Source organism: Nothoprocta perdicaria, unplaced genomic scaffold, assembly GCF_003342845.1.
Source record: "Nothoprocta perdicaria isolate Ctin4 unplaced genomic scaffold, notPer1 scaffold_6, whole genome shotgun sequence".
NCBI lineage: Eukaryota > Metazoa > Chordata > Aves > Tinamiformes > Tinamidae > Nothoprocta > Nothoprocta perdicaria.
This window is the reverse complement of record NW_020455865.1, coordinates 7,466,712-7,482,286: the sequence shown is the minus strand read 5'-3', so window position 1 is coordinate 7,482,286 and position 15,575 is coordinate 7,466,712.

Here is a 15,575-nt window from a genome sequence, read left to right as displayed (position 1 = left end):
TCTTAAATGAGTAAGCAGGATTGTGAACCCTTAAAGAGCTGGAGTTGTGTCTTTAATTCTACAGAGTAAATGGAGTCACTTTTAGTGCCACAGTCCTGCTTGAGAAGTAACAAAAACCTCAGGAAAACCTGCACTGTAGAAAAGCAATGTCCAGGTCCCATCACAGTCTGAGGCAGCATCTTCTGGAAGCTAAAGCTTCTTTGTGGGAATTCAAGACAAACCTAGCTGGGCTGGATCAGAAAGCCTCTCCCCAAATTATGGGGACTTCACTAGAGAGATCTGAAACAGAGGGTTTATCTGAACTGCATCCCTTACGCTCACCAACTCAAAGCTAGAGGAGTTAATAGTGCTATGAAAATGTCTGGGTCTAAACATCTCACTGAAGTATGTTTCTGAGAGATACCCTATGAGAGAAACTAGAATAGGGATCTCAATGCTCAGGTACTGCCTTGTCCTTCTCTCTGCTAATGGTTTTAGCAAATAAGGGAGATGGAAGCTGTCATGATCCTCAAGCCTAGATGACTGACCACCAGCAGAATTGACTCAGCTGTTCATGTTCGTGAAGCAGATAAGCTTGGTGTGCACAGAAGGGAAAGGAATACATGGTTTCCATTATGAGAAGAGTACCACATTTAGACARTGTATATAGAAAGGTTAAATGGGAAAAAAAAAAGAGGGGGAACTGGAATGGATATTTGGTACCCTTGCTAGGTGGGTGCAGGCAGCATCTTTGCTTACAACTTACACCTGTTTTGGGGAGGGCAGAGGCATGGGGGCAACAGCAGGGTGGTACCTGGATGGTACCCAGGTACAGGGTACAAGGGAAAATGGATGCTTCTTACTTGGTCTGCTCACCTCTGAGCAAGAGCCACAGCTTGTAGATTCTTTCTAATACTTGAGGGTTTCTTTATGTCTTTTCTGCAAGAGTTTTTCAGTAGCCTTTTTTTCCTTCTTTTATGGTTTTGACTCCATTTCAGGAAAACCACAAAGCCGATCTAGCTACCATTTTTCTCAACAGGATACTGCAGGTCAGAGGCAAAGTCCTTTTCCCTATATAATTTCTTTACAAATGTCCTATTTTGGTCATAATCTCCTTACTCCTGAGTACTGATGTCTCGTACATGTTTTTTTGTTTGTTATGTTTTGTTTTGTTTTCCTTCATTTCCTTCAGGGCTTCTCAGGAATGTGTCTATTTTCAATGGGGGAAGGCGCCATCGTAACAAGGGTCATGTTTAGCCTGTGACTCTTGTTTTTTTTTTTCTGAAACATGAAGAATTTCCAAGGAGAACAGGGCTCTCATTAGGGGAATCCGTTTGATCTGTCCCCATAGTTTTCTTATACTCTCAGGGGTTTTCTACTCTGTTCAGAATTGGAGATTGACATAGTTACTTGTTATTCTTAGTAACTTTTGAGATAAGTGAAAAAATGGAGGTTTCCATTAGTCATTTCCCATGATGGCCATATAGAGGCCATGGCAAGGCACGATGCTGGATCGCGGCCTATTGCCAGTATCCAGTAATTGGGGTGGAGGACTCTCCCTAYAGACTGTACTTTAAGGGGAATTCCTTTCTGTGGGTGAAGGTTCGCATTTTTCTAGGCCAACTGCCCTGTTCTTTCATCAAGACATTAAATTATGCTGGGCAACTTCTTCATTTTTACTGAATCTAAGGCCTAGAACTTAGTAGAGTTTGCACAGCCACTGCATTTCAATACTGTTAGGTTAGTGTTAGGGGTAACATTAAGTTTGACATTAGGACTAAGAGAAGAAGCAACTGAGATATTACAAAAACAGACTGAAGCTAATCCCAAACTCCTATCACTTTCTTTTCCAATCTGGTAGTTTAAGGCTCACAAAATTGCACTTAGCTATTTCCTTTTCTCTGTTACTTCTCAATTTTGCCAGCTGCCTTCATTCTTGTGGCATTCCTGGTATGGCAGGCACTGGAAAGCAAATAAAAAGCTGCTTGTGGAAGGCCTCCCAGGCCTAGTCTGCAGACATCAGTGATGAAAGGATTAGATGAATACTCAAGTGTTTTGCTGCTGGAAATCTAATAGCCAGGGCTGTGACATTGAATCACAAGCTGTATGGAACAACTATCTGAGCAAAGACTTTATTTCTGCTAAATATTTTGCATATTCTGAAGTCATAAAATCATTAATAAAAATTAAAAAGRTATATTAAGTAGTCAAGGTAGACTTTAAAAGCAGCAAATATGTTGATGGTAGCAAAAGAAAGTTGTTGTTAAGTGTTAAGCAAAAGGAAGGCAGTTGTTAAGTGGTACCTTGGTGTTTATTTTTCTTCTTTGTTTTATTATCTACATCTTATAGTTTTGGTTGTATTTTTCCTGGTTACTTATTGCCCATTGACCTTTCTTGTCAAGAATATGTTGGAAGGCCTCAGACAAGGTGTACTACTTTACTGTGTAGGAAAATCCTAGGATTCATCTTTAATTTCTCAACACTACCAACATTCTTGATGTTCCTYTTTATAGGCAGAAATGCTCTATCCRCACTAGTCCGTAACAGAGAGCAGATGTCCAGGTTATCCAYGTCTCAGAACAAGCTTTGCAGTAATTCCAGGTTCCATCTATGTTCGAGAGATTTATCTGCACTGTCACCTTGGGATCACTGCCTCGCTGTAGAAGGTCATTTGTCTCAGCCTGTGTGCTTTCTGCTAGTATCTAATTCTACGGTATAAGTTGTGTGTTCAGAGATCCAAAGAGCTATAGCTTTTTTTTTTTTTTTTTCCTGTTTACCTGCTTTAAATATGTGACATTACAATTTAAATGCGTGTGAAACCTTTTGCTATACCAAAAGATAAAATCGCAGGTGAGTATAGCAGCATAAGGCTAAAAGTCATAAAGGATGGCTTCTATCATGGTGCATTGTTCTCTCTCATCAGTATTACCAGTGTATATTTCAGAGAAAATTTAAAGAAATTACAAGAAAAGTATACAAAACTAAAGAATCTTCTTGAAAGTATCCTTGATTTTCATAAATGCTAACTTTTAGTGCTGAAGAAAGGAAGAACATTTAAATGAGAAATTACTGTGAAGTCTCTCAAGTCCAACAGAAGATCCTGCTTACCTCCCACTCAGTCCTTTCTTCTACTCATTTCACCCTTGTGGGCTCCAGGTCTTTACGTTATTTACATGCAACTGTGTCTTTCTTTACAACTCAGAGCTTCAGAAACTCTTAGTTTTATTCAGTCCCTGTGGTTCCAGCTCTCCTCGGTGGTGAGGTATTGGGAAGCATCCTTGCTGATTCCAGCAGGATATGAATAAGGATATCCGGAGTGGGCAGAAATGGAACATGAGCTTTAGCTCGGTGAAAACACTTATCATTTTCTGGAACTGCAGAATAGAAGAATTGATGAATATTTTACTTTAGATGAAAAATGTCTGGTTCTGTTAATTTAAGTAATTTAAGTAATTTTTCTTGTATTAATGTTTAGCACAGGAAGCCTTCGTTTATGGGTCTAATTGTCAGCTTGTAAGAATTAGTGCCTTTCCATAGACTAATGAATCTGTACTGACTTATTCCAGCTCATCATTTGCTGCAAATARTGAAATTGTGAGGTAGAAATATAAGGAAGAAATTAGCCCCGCTGAAGCTCGGCAGAAACCACTATGCAGTTTTTGAAGGTGCTGAATACTCAAGACTGGAGCAAAACACTCATTACAAGCAAAATGAACAACTTAATGCCTTTGTAGTTAAGTAGTTGCAAAKCAACCATACTTTGCTTTCAGTGCATTTGTTTTTTTGTGATTACTCAGTGCACAACTCTGAGGAGTAATGTTCAGGCTTCAGGCCTGAATCTGGTTTCGATTCCCATCACCAATTGTATGGTTGGTTGCCCCAGTGATGTGGGCTCCTTTCTGTTCTCTGGTTGGGCAACTGAAGCATTTTAAACATGAGAATAATTAATAACATATTTTCCATTTGTGCTAATGGTAGCTGCAGGTGTTTGCCATTTCTGGAGATCAGACTTCTATACGACATCAGATTTAATTAATATCGTAGCACTGAGGAACAACTTCTTTGGACAAAACCTCTATTGTACTAGGCACTCTACAAACTCAGAAGAGATGCCCCTGGCCCCAAGCATTTACAGACCAAGTAATTTTAAATACTATTGTTAAAAATGACAATGCATTGTGCCTTAGAACTGTATAACCAAGTGTTCATGAAGCAAAAAAGAGGATGTGCTGAGAGACACTGGGCCCACTTGAAAAATCATACATCTGTCTGAAACACTTTAGTCAGACTCTCTTTGTACAAATGACCTTCAAAAGTACTGTCAAGGATGTAGAATTGAGGAATAGGGGGAAAAAAGATGTTCCTTCTCACTTGCTCACTTTCTGCATCTGAGAGGACTTTGCATGCAGCTCTGGTTCTCACCTCCTGATACCCATCAAAGAAGACTACTGTTAGCACACTTAGATGTGTGAAGCATCTTTAAAGTTCAGTGTTACATAATCTGTGATTCTCTTTTGTGTGTGTTGGGTCTATATCCCAGTGAAGCACCTTCTAGATTAAAGGTGTGGGTTCATCCCCTACTCTCTCTTTTTCCACAAGCCTGGTACATTTAGATTCAGTTTGCACAAACTACTCCTGAAGTAGTACAACTTCCATTTCTCTCTCCTATAGGCGGAAGCAAATCATCCTAAGCAGCAAATAAAAAGGTACCTTCAGAAAAATTTCCTCTTGAATTTTTTGATATAAAAAACAAACTTGCAGCAAAGCGAAAAAAAAAAGAAAAAAAAAATCTAGAATTTTGTAGAAATTGAAAGCTCTAAGTGTCTTCCAGAAATGTATATTAGAAACAAGAGGCTATTGATGGAGACTTGTCAGAGGAGTCTATATTCAGGAAGGTCCAGCACCCATTAAGAAACACAGGTGCTCTACTTCATCTAATTAAATGCAGTACTTAGGATGAGTGATTTGGCTATGTGAAATACCTTTTATCTGTCATGTTTTTGTAAAGAAAGGAGACAATTTAAAAGCTTGCTAATCTTTCCCATTATTCTGAAGCTAAGCCTTCAATAAGAAAAACTGCCCTTCAAATGCAAGTGTCATAGTTAACACTTCTGTATAAAAGATAAATGATAATGGAAGAGAAAAACAATTACCACAGTACTTTCAGCCATGACAAAAGCCCTTGTGGATGAAATGGAGGTTCTTAGTGAGAGATCATAACAGATAATGTATCATCAAACAAACAACGAAGAACGGAAAAAGCTAAACTTATCGGAAAATTTATTTTCTTTTATTTGCATTTCAGTTGACTTATTTTCGTGTCGCAGTCAAAACTGATGCTTTTGGTAGAATGAGCATGTTTGTGATGCTCCCCGTCTTTTGCCATGYACTTTTACCAAGAGGTTGAAGAACACACTGGAGTCCTCAGTCTCTTAGTGCAGGACCTTCTGTCTCCTCACTGACTATGGGACATGGGCTGCCTCTTGGCCAGGATGGGTTAGTGTCAGTGTGACAAGGCTGCTGTCCATCCACAAAAATCTTTGAGATGAGATTTTCAAGTGACCCATTGGGAATTCCTTATTTTGGCAAGAAGCAGCCATGGAAATATTTTACACCCATTTGGAGTTTCTGGCCTTCATGTATTTCCTTCTCTGTTATCTAAGCACAAAGATGGCAAAGGGGAAGGGTCAGTTGGAAGGCCCAGATCCAATGTGGCATGCTGGTGCGATTGCACTTTAAGCCRTAAGTAGCAGTGCCATCAAGTCAAAGGTATCAGGAGAAAGAAGATGTGGTCAAAGCACTGAGCCCAGTACTGTTTCAGAGTGAGTTTTCTACAGAATCCCTCTGTGATCTTGGAAGGCACCTAGTATTGCTGTGAATACCAATAAGTTACAGTATTTTATATGTCTCTGGTATGTTCAAAAACAAATATTTAGGAGCCTGTATATTTTATCAGACATTTCTAGCTGAAGTAACATCTACAGTTGTTTGAAAATGTCTGCAGATTTTGTCAACCCCTTCCCCATTGGTGATGTATGGCAGATGTACGTATTTGGAAGCTAGAGTGTGTCTGAAGCTGTCACTCCCTTATGGAGAGGGCTAGAAATGCGGTGTGTTGACATTGCGTTTTGAGACCTGCCTCGGGCTAAGCTSTGGACTGAACTTGTGGTCCACATGGAGTCTAGCAAGCTCCACTTGAGGTCCAGCCAGGGGCTCYTTGGACCATGATGAGCTATAATTACTTGAGTGTGCCCAGCTGCTTAGGTCTTGGTGAGATGTGAAGAGCAGCTCCCAGACAAGCAGTCCGCAGGCTGCCTGTGAGGCAACAGCACGTTCAAAGCCCAGGCACATTTCAGGCCAGCTGCCGTTGTGTCTGCCTGTCAACCCCAATCATAGCTGGGTCTTCCGTGCTCCCTTAGGCTCTTGCAAAAATCCTGTCCTTGGTTTGAGGTACAATTCAAATAAATTAACAGATTATGCAAATGTATATGCACTTAGCTGTGATTTCCTCTGAGATTTATTCAGTGCAATTCAATGGAGTGACTGGCATGAAGGAATATTGCTCAGCACTCTTAGACATGTGAAATCTGACCAATAATATATTACTAAGATAATACTTTCTTATCTCATATGTATGCTGGGAAGATTGATTAGTCTTTGCCTGTAAAGTGCTGGGAAGTGTTATTTGCTATAAACGGGAAGTATTACTCTTTCTGAGGCATCTGTGACTCAATTCTCCAGATAGCTTTAAATAAAAAAGAAAAAAAATCCCTTTGTCATTAACAACAATAATTGCAATTGTAAAAAAAAAAGGACTTTCTGAACTACATTGACAATAATTAAAATTGTCAAAAGCACAAGCTGGAAACATCCCCCAAATTTAAACAAAAGTTATGAGATGTGGAACACTGCAGTGCAGAGGGCTGCTAGCTTTGTAGACCAATGTATGTTTTTTTCCTCCACTTTTCTTGCAGCCAGGACTGACATCCTTGGCATTTACATGGCTTCTTCTTTAAGCACAAGGATGCCTGAAACCATGTGAGTGTGTAGAGTTTCTAAGGACCTGAAGCAATAAGCAATAGATATTTGTAGAGTCTTGCTGCAGAAGGTCTTGCACATCATCCCATGCACAAAGGTTCCATCTGGATCAATACTGCGTCATAACACTTCCCAGCATCTTTAGCCTGGAATGGGAAGCACTTGGAAGGAAACTTGGAAACTTYGAGCAGTGCCCAAAATAAACGCCCCTAGGAATGTTTGTTTGCTAGCAGAGACTGTTGAAGGTGCTGTATCACACATCTCCCAATGGGATTTCTCTCTATATCAAGGATGAGACGTACAAAGAGATTAATAGAGCTGGGGGCCTAACTCCTTTGCCTCTCCCATGCCCCTTAGGCAGCATCTCATCTTCTGCATTGCTAGATTTAGTCATGCTAAAATGTGTATCTAACAAGCACCGCTTRCTACTTTCTGTTGGCTTCATGGAGTTTTGCATTTCTCTGCCTCTCCATTTTCATCCTGTAGTACCAGGCCAAAAAGTTAAGAACTACTGAAATGATTTTCTATTTTACTTTCTTTCTACTTTACTTTACTTTTTACTTATTGAAGAACTGACAAATAGCAGGTTCTACATTCTCTTGTGAGTTTCCCAAGTGAAGAGGTAAGTTCAGCATCTTAATGTGGTATTGATCTGAGCCCTTTGGTATTTGAATTTGCTTGACTTTATAAAGTTTGCATAGGTAGGATATCTGAACATCAAATGGCTGCCAAGCAAGAGACTGGCCTGTTTGATCTGGCTAACTCATAATTAATTGAGCTGTTAACGTGAGTATTCAGTAAGAACACCTGCGAATGTTTGGCACAAAAGGTGCTAGAGACTTGCAGTTTGAGAGATGGATGCTCTCCAAGTTTAAATCAGGTAGGTTTTAAACAATGATTTATGGTTGGGGAGAGTGGAATGTAAAGTGATGTGATATTTTCCAAGTGAAGCAGTCTGGTCTTTTTTAAGATCAGGATACAAGATGGAAATGATCTGAACTGTCTTTTAGCAGCCCTCAATTTCAGCTGGAATAGGCTTTTATATTGCACGCTTTATGCTGAGAGTCTCCCTAAGCACTTTTCTGTGACAAACCACATAATAATACAGTATATGGAGGCAAAAAATACAGCAGTTATAAAGCATGCAATATCTCACTAGTGATTTCAGGATTCACTTTATCTTGCTAGCAAACTTCACACTACAGGAAAATTCTCTACAAGCCCAGAAGGATTTCACTTCTAAAGATAGATAGCAATAATATGAAGAGCTGATATCCTTCCAAAGTTATGTCTCCAGCAAACRTCAGTTAGATCCTGTGAGGATTTTTATGGTAGCTGCAGCACATCTGAGTGTTAACTAGGCAAGTCAGCAGCCCCTCTAGTCTGTGACATAACGAAGGGACCTGGAGAAGGAGGATCAGTTTTCATTCAAGGGACATGTATTGCCAGTGAGAGGAGCGCATTCTAAGGGGCTGGAAATGAATGGCATAGTTTTATTGAATGACTGGTTACCACCTCATTCTCTGCTAATGAAACCACTGACCACAGATGCTTTTATGATTTTTGTTTGTTTCTTTGTGAGTTTGTGCCAGTCAGAGGAGTTGACCCCAAAAAGTGTTGTGTTACCACATTSCTTCAAAGTTTGGTATTGCTATTGATGATTCCTTTTCATCATGGTTTTATTCTAGATTAATCTGGCAAAAGTCAGAGTTGATTCTGACCCTTGAACCTGAGCATGTGCTTCATGAAGAGYGAGAACAAATGACAATCTCCAAAAGACAGTCTTTCTATGTGGGTGGAGAAGAATATACAGAAAAAAACTTATCTTTTATTACATCATTCTCAAATATTTTTTACCTCATTTGTACTGAGATTGTAACTAGAGTTGGTTGAGACTCCTATTTGAACAGTCTTGGCTTGTTTTGCTCCTCAGCCTGGAAAATTCCTCTGGGAGATGCATTGCATGAGGAGGAGGGTCTAAGAAACAAAGGTTGTTCACACGCTGCATTCCTTTTCTACACAGTCTGCTATTTATATAACTGTGTAAAGGCTTATTGCAGAATAGTGTCAATAGCAGAAGATGTACATTTGTTCTGTGATCTAGCTCATCAGCTGTTGAGCTGCTAGAAATATTAATTTACTTGGTAGATGTTATTTGCTGTGATGGCAGCTGAAGTTTTAAACCAGTGCACAACCATGCAATTTTGGACTCTGTACTGTTGCCATTTGGAAAAGATGTGAACTAACCACTCAATGTTAAATTTTATCAATTTCTTCTCAGCTGCTTTCATTTATTCTGTCAGTGTTGCCAAACCAAAGGCACCAAATTCCTCTACAAAGAATATCCCTGTTTCAGAGGAGATTCTATTAAGGGTATGTACCATCACAGGCAGTGTTATACACTAAGTAACACAAAATGATTTGTTTTTTTTTTTTATTTAACCATGTTCATATTCAAGTAATGGCAGGTTTTTATTTATGTGTTGCTAAAAGACTGCCTGTTTCTCCTTCAACCCTCCTGCACGCAGCGGGGCTGTTAAGTTTGATCAGCTTGTTCAGGTCTTTGTCTACTTGGGGCTTGAGTATCGGGGATGGAGGTTGCACTGCTTCTCTGGGCAGTCTTTTTCAGTGCTTACCCATTCTCCCTGCTTCATCTCTCTTATCTAGCTGAAATTTCTATTGCTGCAACTTGTGTTTACAGCTCTTTGGCTGTAAACCTCTGAGAAAAGTCTGGCTCCAGGGTTTCAATGACCCCATGAGGCTGCTGGACTCTGCAATTAGACTCCTCTTTTGCTGTATCTTTAGTCCCCATATAGCCCTCAGGTAGAGCGAAGTTAACTCTCCCAGCCATGAACTAACTCATACGTCACAAGCTCCCAGGAATGGCTTATAGCCCTGTTAGCAGGCCACCACTGGACTTGCTCCAGTTTGGCAATACATTCATTTTTCCTTGTTTTTCTCCTGTATATATGTTTGTATCCAAGCCCCATTTCTAGGTTCATATGGTAGCCTTGAGACTCTCTTCTTTCATTTTTGATAAATGGATTTCAGCTCTGCTAAGATTATCTTAGACCTTCTCATGCTTTATGTTGAGGATGGGAGTGGAAATAGCAGGAAGAATATGGCATATAGGTAATGGACTGAAACAGACTGGTGGTTCTCATAGCTTGGTGCAAGCATTACAGTGAAGTAGGTAATAAGCTTGTGGAACTACCTTGAGTATTCCCACACATTAGAATGTACACAGGGTTCCAGCTTCCTTCTCAAAGTCCTGCATTCTGCAATACTGCCAAGCCTCTTAATCTGGTTAGAGTTAATTTGTATTGTAGACTGTCATCTTATTTTCTTAGACCTGAATGAACCATGCACCTTCCATGGAGACAGTTAGGAAAAAAATTAAAATGTGAAAATTATAATTCAGGCAAATATATATATATCTCATTCATGTATATATATCTCATTCAGACAATTTGGGTATGGCCTGAACAGCCTTACAGCATGAGCAACCCAAGTCCCTGGGGAAAGTGCTAGGGAAAAGCTGTGTGCAGGTTCCGTGCATGGTGGTCCTGGGGTAGGTCTCTGTAGATTCTGCTCTTTGATGGCACAAGACAGCAAATTCTCCCCAAATTGTCATACAAAAGCCCAGTTTTACTTAATTTGACTTTGACTTTGAGGACCTGACTCAATCTTTTATATAGATAACTTTTTTTTTTCTTTTTTTTTTTTTTCCCCAGCAATGCTTGCGAAGAGTGATGGTAAGGTGCTGTTATTTTTGAAAGTGACTTTAGTTGTATGGAGTTGTCTGTTAGGAACTAAAATATAACCATCCCATATTTCAGCTAGAAGTATTTCCATATAAAAGCTTCTTTAACTTGTCACTGTACTGCAAATTTAATTTTTAGGTTTTTAAATTGAAGTCTGCCTAGCATAAAATATTAGTGAGAGCAAAATTACATGAATGTGAAATTGGGAGTTTAAATATTCAAAGGGTACTAAGTGCATTAAGTTTCATTCTCCCATTGAAGGATTTGTTCTGTCTCTCTCCAGCATTTAATGCCACACATACATTATAGCTTCACACTAAGGATACATAATGCATTCAGTCCCTCTTTCCAGTTTCTCCTTTTCTTCAATTTGCAGTGTCTCACTTAGCTAAAAATCAATTTGTTATTACATAAATTGTTGTGGGATATAAAGCTGCCTATGTAACCAGCCCAATTAATTAATATTTTTGCACTGTATTTTAATCAAACATAATAGCCAAGTGATTAAATATGAGCACTCCTCAGTATTTTCCAACGGAGCTTATTTTTTGTGACTAAATTATAACTGCAGTCTATCCTTGTGCAGTTCCTTACTTACACTTATTTTGAAATGAAGTGTCCTCAGCAGCAGCTGAGTGAAGTCCAAGAAGTGAGAATTGAAGGGAGATGGTGGAGGCCCTAACGCTTTTCATTGAACAGTCTGATCCTCAGTAAGATTTTCAGTCCAGTGGAAGACTCTGAACCTCTTCCTTGAACCTCTTTTGTTTGTTTCTAGTGTATTTGACAGTTTTGGTTCCATTTGGGTTCCCCTCTGGCTACAGAAGATCTCWAGAACTATGTAGCGGGTCACTTTAGAGCTATCTTAAACATGGTTTGCTCCTTCCATGACTGATGGAGATAGCTGGGCTTTCTCTATCCTGTGAGTTATTTTAATTTATTATCATTTGCAACACTGTCCAAAGGAGCACGAGCTAGATGCAGGCTTTAGCAAAGCAAAATATCCAAGCTCATGGGTCTTTCCACTTCTCTTTGTGTCTTCTAGCGCTTCCAATCAGGACTGAGTTGAAATCAATGTTATGGGCATAAATGTACAGGCTCTGTGCTAACAGAGCAATATGAAGTTTCTCTTTTAGCAAGTCCAGCTAGTTTTCTACCCTTGGACGGAGTAGAGGGGCTAGGACAGAGTAATATATTCTATTGGAACAATGCTCATATCTCTTATTGTTCACTCTCCTGTAAAATAAAACACTGAGTTGGAAAATGTTGTCCTTGGGAAGTATTCCTTGTTGTATCTCCAGGCAGAGAGGGCCAAGCTTTGTGTCTGCTGTATCTGTGCATGAGATGTGGCAGAGGTCAGAGGCTGCAGACCCCTCAGGCGGTGGAAATGATGGCAAAAYTGAATATAGAAATGAGCTCCCAGAGACCATCCCAGGAGGAGTTTGCAGTTTCACTACAACACTGGAGCAGATTCCCAGGTGACCTGTGTGCTTTCTGGATATGCTACTTCTGTAGGCGTGTGTGTGTGTGTGTCCAGTCAGGGATTCCATGGAGAACTGGGACAGGAGAGGGCCTTACTGCTTCACTGGTCTGATGAATCTGCAGCTATTTTAATGCAAGGACTTTTTTGAAAAAATCTTGACCAGCCTTGCTACAGTTCTACAGCATTTGCTATAACCAAGTAAATACTAGGCTAAACATTGAACACTTGTGTATTGAGATTGCTTGCATACAGATATGAATGTACAGGAAATCTTTATAATTACTTTAATTTCTAGTACTGCTTGTTGCTTTGACTGAATTTGGAGTTGAAGGTTTTCTGCTGGTCACAGTCTTTATTTTCTTGTATTCTTACTTTTTTTTTTTCCCCTAGCTATGTGTTTTCTATCCCTATTTCTACTATTTAAGCAGTAGAGAATGAAGGAAGTATTGGGTAGAAAGGATGAGGGAGAAACAAAGGAGGAGAGGAAAGGCCTTATGTTGCAACCTACTGAAAGAAAAATCCAATCCAACTGAATCTTCCATTTGTCCAATGTCTCAATTTCCTTATGCATTGAAAACAAAAAGCAATTTTGTCTTTCAGGAAATTTTGGGGTTTAGTATACTTAAACATTGAATGAAAACACTTCTGGTTATGATAACTTTTCAATTTTTTCTGACCTAAAAAAAGAGGTCTTGAATGAAAAATAACATCGCATTCACCTGCTGCTGCTTCACCCTCACTTGCTGTAAGGAGGTTTCCTAGCCTGTGTATTGATCGTGTTTACACCGAGTTAGCGCTTCAAGTCACTGCTTCTCCTCATGTGCTCTGCAAGCCCTGCTCCAGATCTTGCATTAATTAGCAAAAATGTCCTTTTTACTTCTCCGGAAGTCCTGCCACTGAGCAAATACAGCCTGAGGGATGTTCCTTTTTCTTTCCCAGCAAAGATTGCATAAGGATTTCTAGCATGTGGATTCGGTGCGTGGTGTGCGGCAGCCAAATAATCATAGATTTAAGAGTCCCTTAGCACTCATTCACACACCAGACCGTAACCGCTCTGATTTTCCCCTTTCAGCAGCTGCAATACACAGGCACAATGGGGTGAGTTAAGGTTAAGGGTGTCGTTTCAGTTTTTACTTGGAATGTCCTTGTTTTGATGGCCCCAAGCCAAATCCTTAACATTATTTTAATGTCATTTTTCTTCTTCGTTTTATGTTTGCATACATTTAAAAACAGAGCAGGGGTTACTTATGTCACAGCTGTGCATACTTTTCTAAAGCCAATGGATAAATACAGGCTTTTTATTCCAAAAGGAAACTTTTTGTAGGACCCAAAATACAAACTGATTGGGAGATTGGTTGGTGGATGAGATGASTGACAGCTAGTGCAAAGAGCTATGTCTCTTGAACCTGAGGATGTGTCCCTCTTTTTTTTTTCTAAGCTCAAAACTTACTGCTTTTTCTGGCTATCTGACATAAATTTTTCTTTGTACAGAATTAAACTATCTATTCTCACCCATTTTCTCCTTCCTGGCTTTCTAGATGCAAGGTTTTGTTTTGCACAGAATGAATCTGTGCACAGAATTTTTGCACAGAATTTTTTTGTCTTAACAAAAGTATGTATATTTATTTTTAAGCCAAACAAATGCTGCATTTTGGGGTTGGTACCCAAATGGCTAAGTTRAAATCACAGCTTCGAAATTTTGTTTACCAGAATTTTCTCCATTAATTTAACTGATTCTTCCTTTTTGGTTCAGAATTAATGATGTAGCTTCTAGTATTGAAGCATTGAACCACTATCTGTACTATGAAATATCAAAGTACAGAAATGCTTTACAAAAACGTTTCAATCAAATCTTCTTGCTTAAACAATTGAGAAAAAACTTTTGATTTTCTTATTTTTTGAGTTTGTTATTTTTTATGTGTCAGAATCAAGATTTTTAGAATCAATGTTTCCGTTTTTCTGTTCTGTGTCAAAATTCCCACTCTTTCCACCCACCATTGCACTCAGAAGGTCTTTGAAAACGCTTTCCAACAACATTAGGTTTTGGTGGAGGAGGATCACAAAACCTCAACAGCTGCAGCTCTTAATTTATATATATATCTATATATCTATATATCTTAATTTATATATATATATCTCCTTGAAAGGATAAATGCCAGTAACTCTACTTAAGACCAGTGCATTGTGTACCTGGGTCAAAATTCGAGAGAGATCAGTGAAAAGTTTCTCAGTGACCATAATAAGCTTTGGGTTAAGCCTTAAACTTGTAAGATAAAATTTATTCCTTTGGTTTCCTTCTAGACACTGTGAAGCCATCATAAACTTGCTAGCGTAGCAAAAGGTTTGAATGCAATTTTTGTTTACAGATGTAATGTGCAAGATCTACCCCAAGGCTCCTATGCATGATTCCTACCTCTGGGGCCAAAAGGAAGTCAAACATTAATTTCTCCATTCACTCACTCCTGAATAAAGGGAGCTGCAGAAGTGTTTTTATGCAGCCATGTGATCCCTGCCATGCACAGGTTTTTCAAGTGAGCACTAATAGTCAAACTAAAGGCATAATTGCAGTATTTATAGTCAATGTAATCAGTTAACTGTGCTCCTGATGGGGGAGGAGAAAAAAATTTTTCATACTCAGTTCTTTAGAAATCTGTTTCTGTATTCTTATAAAAATACATATTCTATGTTTCTAAAAGGAAGATGGGAAGTAAGAAGGGAAGGGGAAAAAAGCAAGAGTGAAAAAGTCCTATTTTGAGCACTGTGATGGGCTACTGCTTTTGGATGTTTTGTTCACATTGAATCCTTTCTCAGCCAAGAGGAAAGAGCTGAGTGAAGCGTGTATTCCTGCTTATGTTCTTTCCTATCCATATTATGTATGGCAGTTCATGCCAAAAGTAACCTTTTTTTCTGAATAGAGGGGGTATATGAGGTAAGGCTTTAAGGGGAAGTTTCCGGCTTTGTTGGATAGAGACAGCAAGACATTGTGTCCTGTCAAGCTCAGTGCTTTCTCTCTTTTTTTTTTTTTTTTCCATGTTTCTGTTTTTTCCCCTGTTTTCTGAACTGTTGCATCTTGCCCAAACATAACTAACTGCCAAAGGTCGGAAGCTGGCTCCAGGAACAGGCATAGCATGCCTGGGCTGCAGAGGCAGTTAAATGTAGTTCAGCCTTGATTTGTCTGGTTCAGCCCATTTCATCTTTACCTTGGTGACGGATGGCGTTGTCAGCTAAAACATTTACAATCCTCTCGCTAGCCATGAACTTCTCTTTTTTTCCATAGAATAAGATAACCCTCCTCAGTCTGCTGAATAATCATT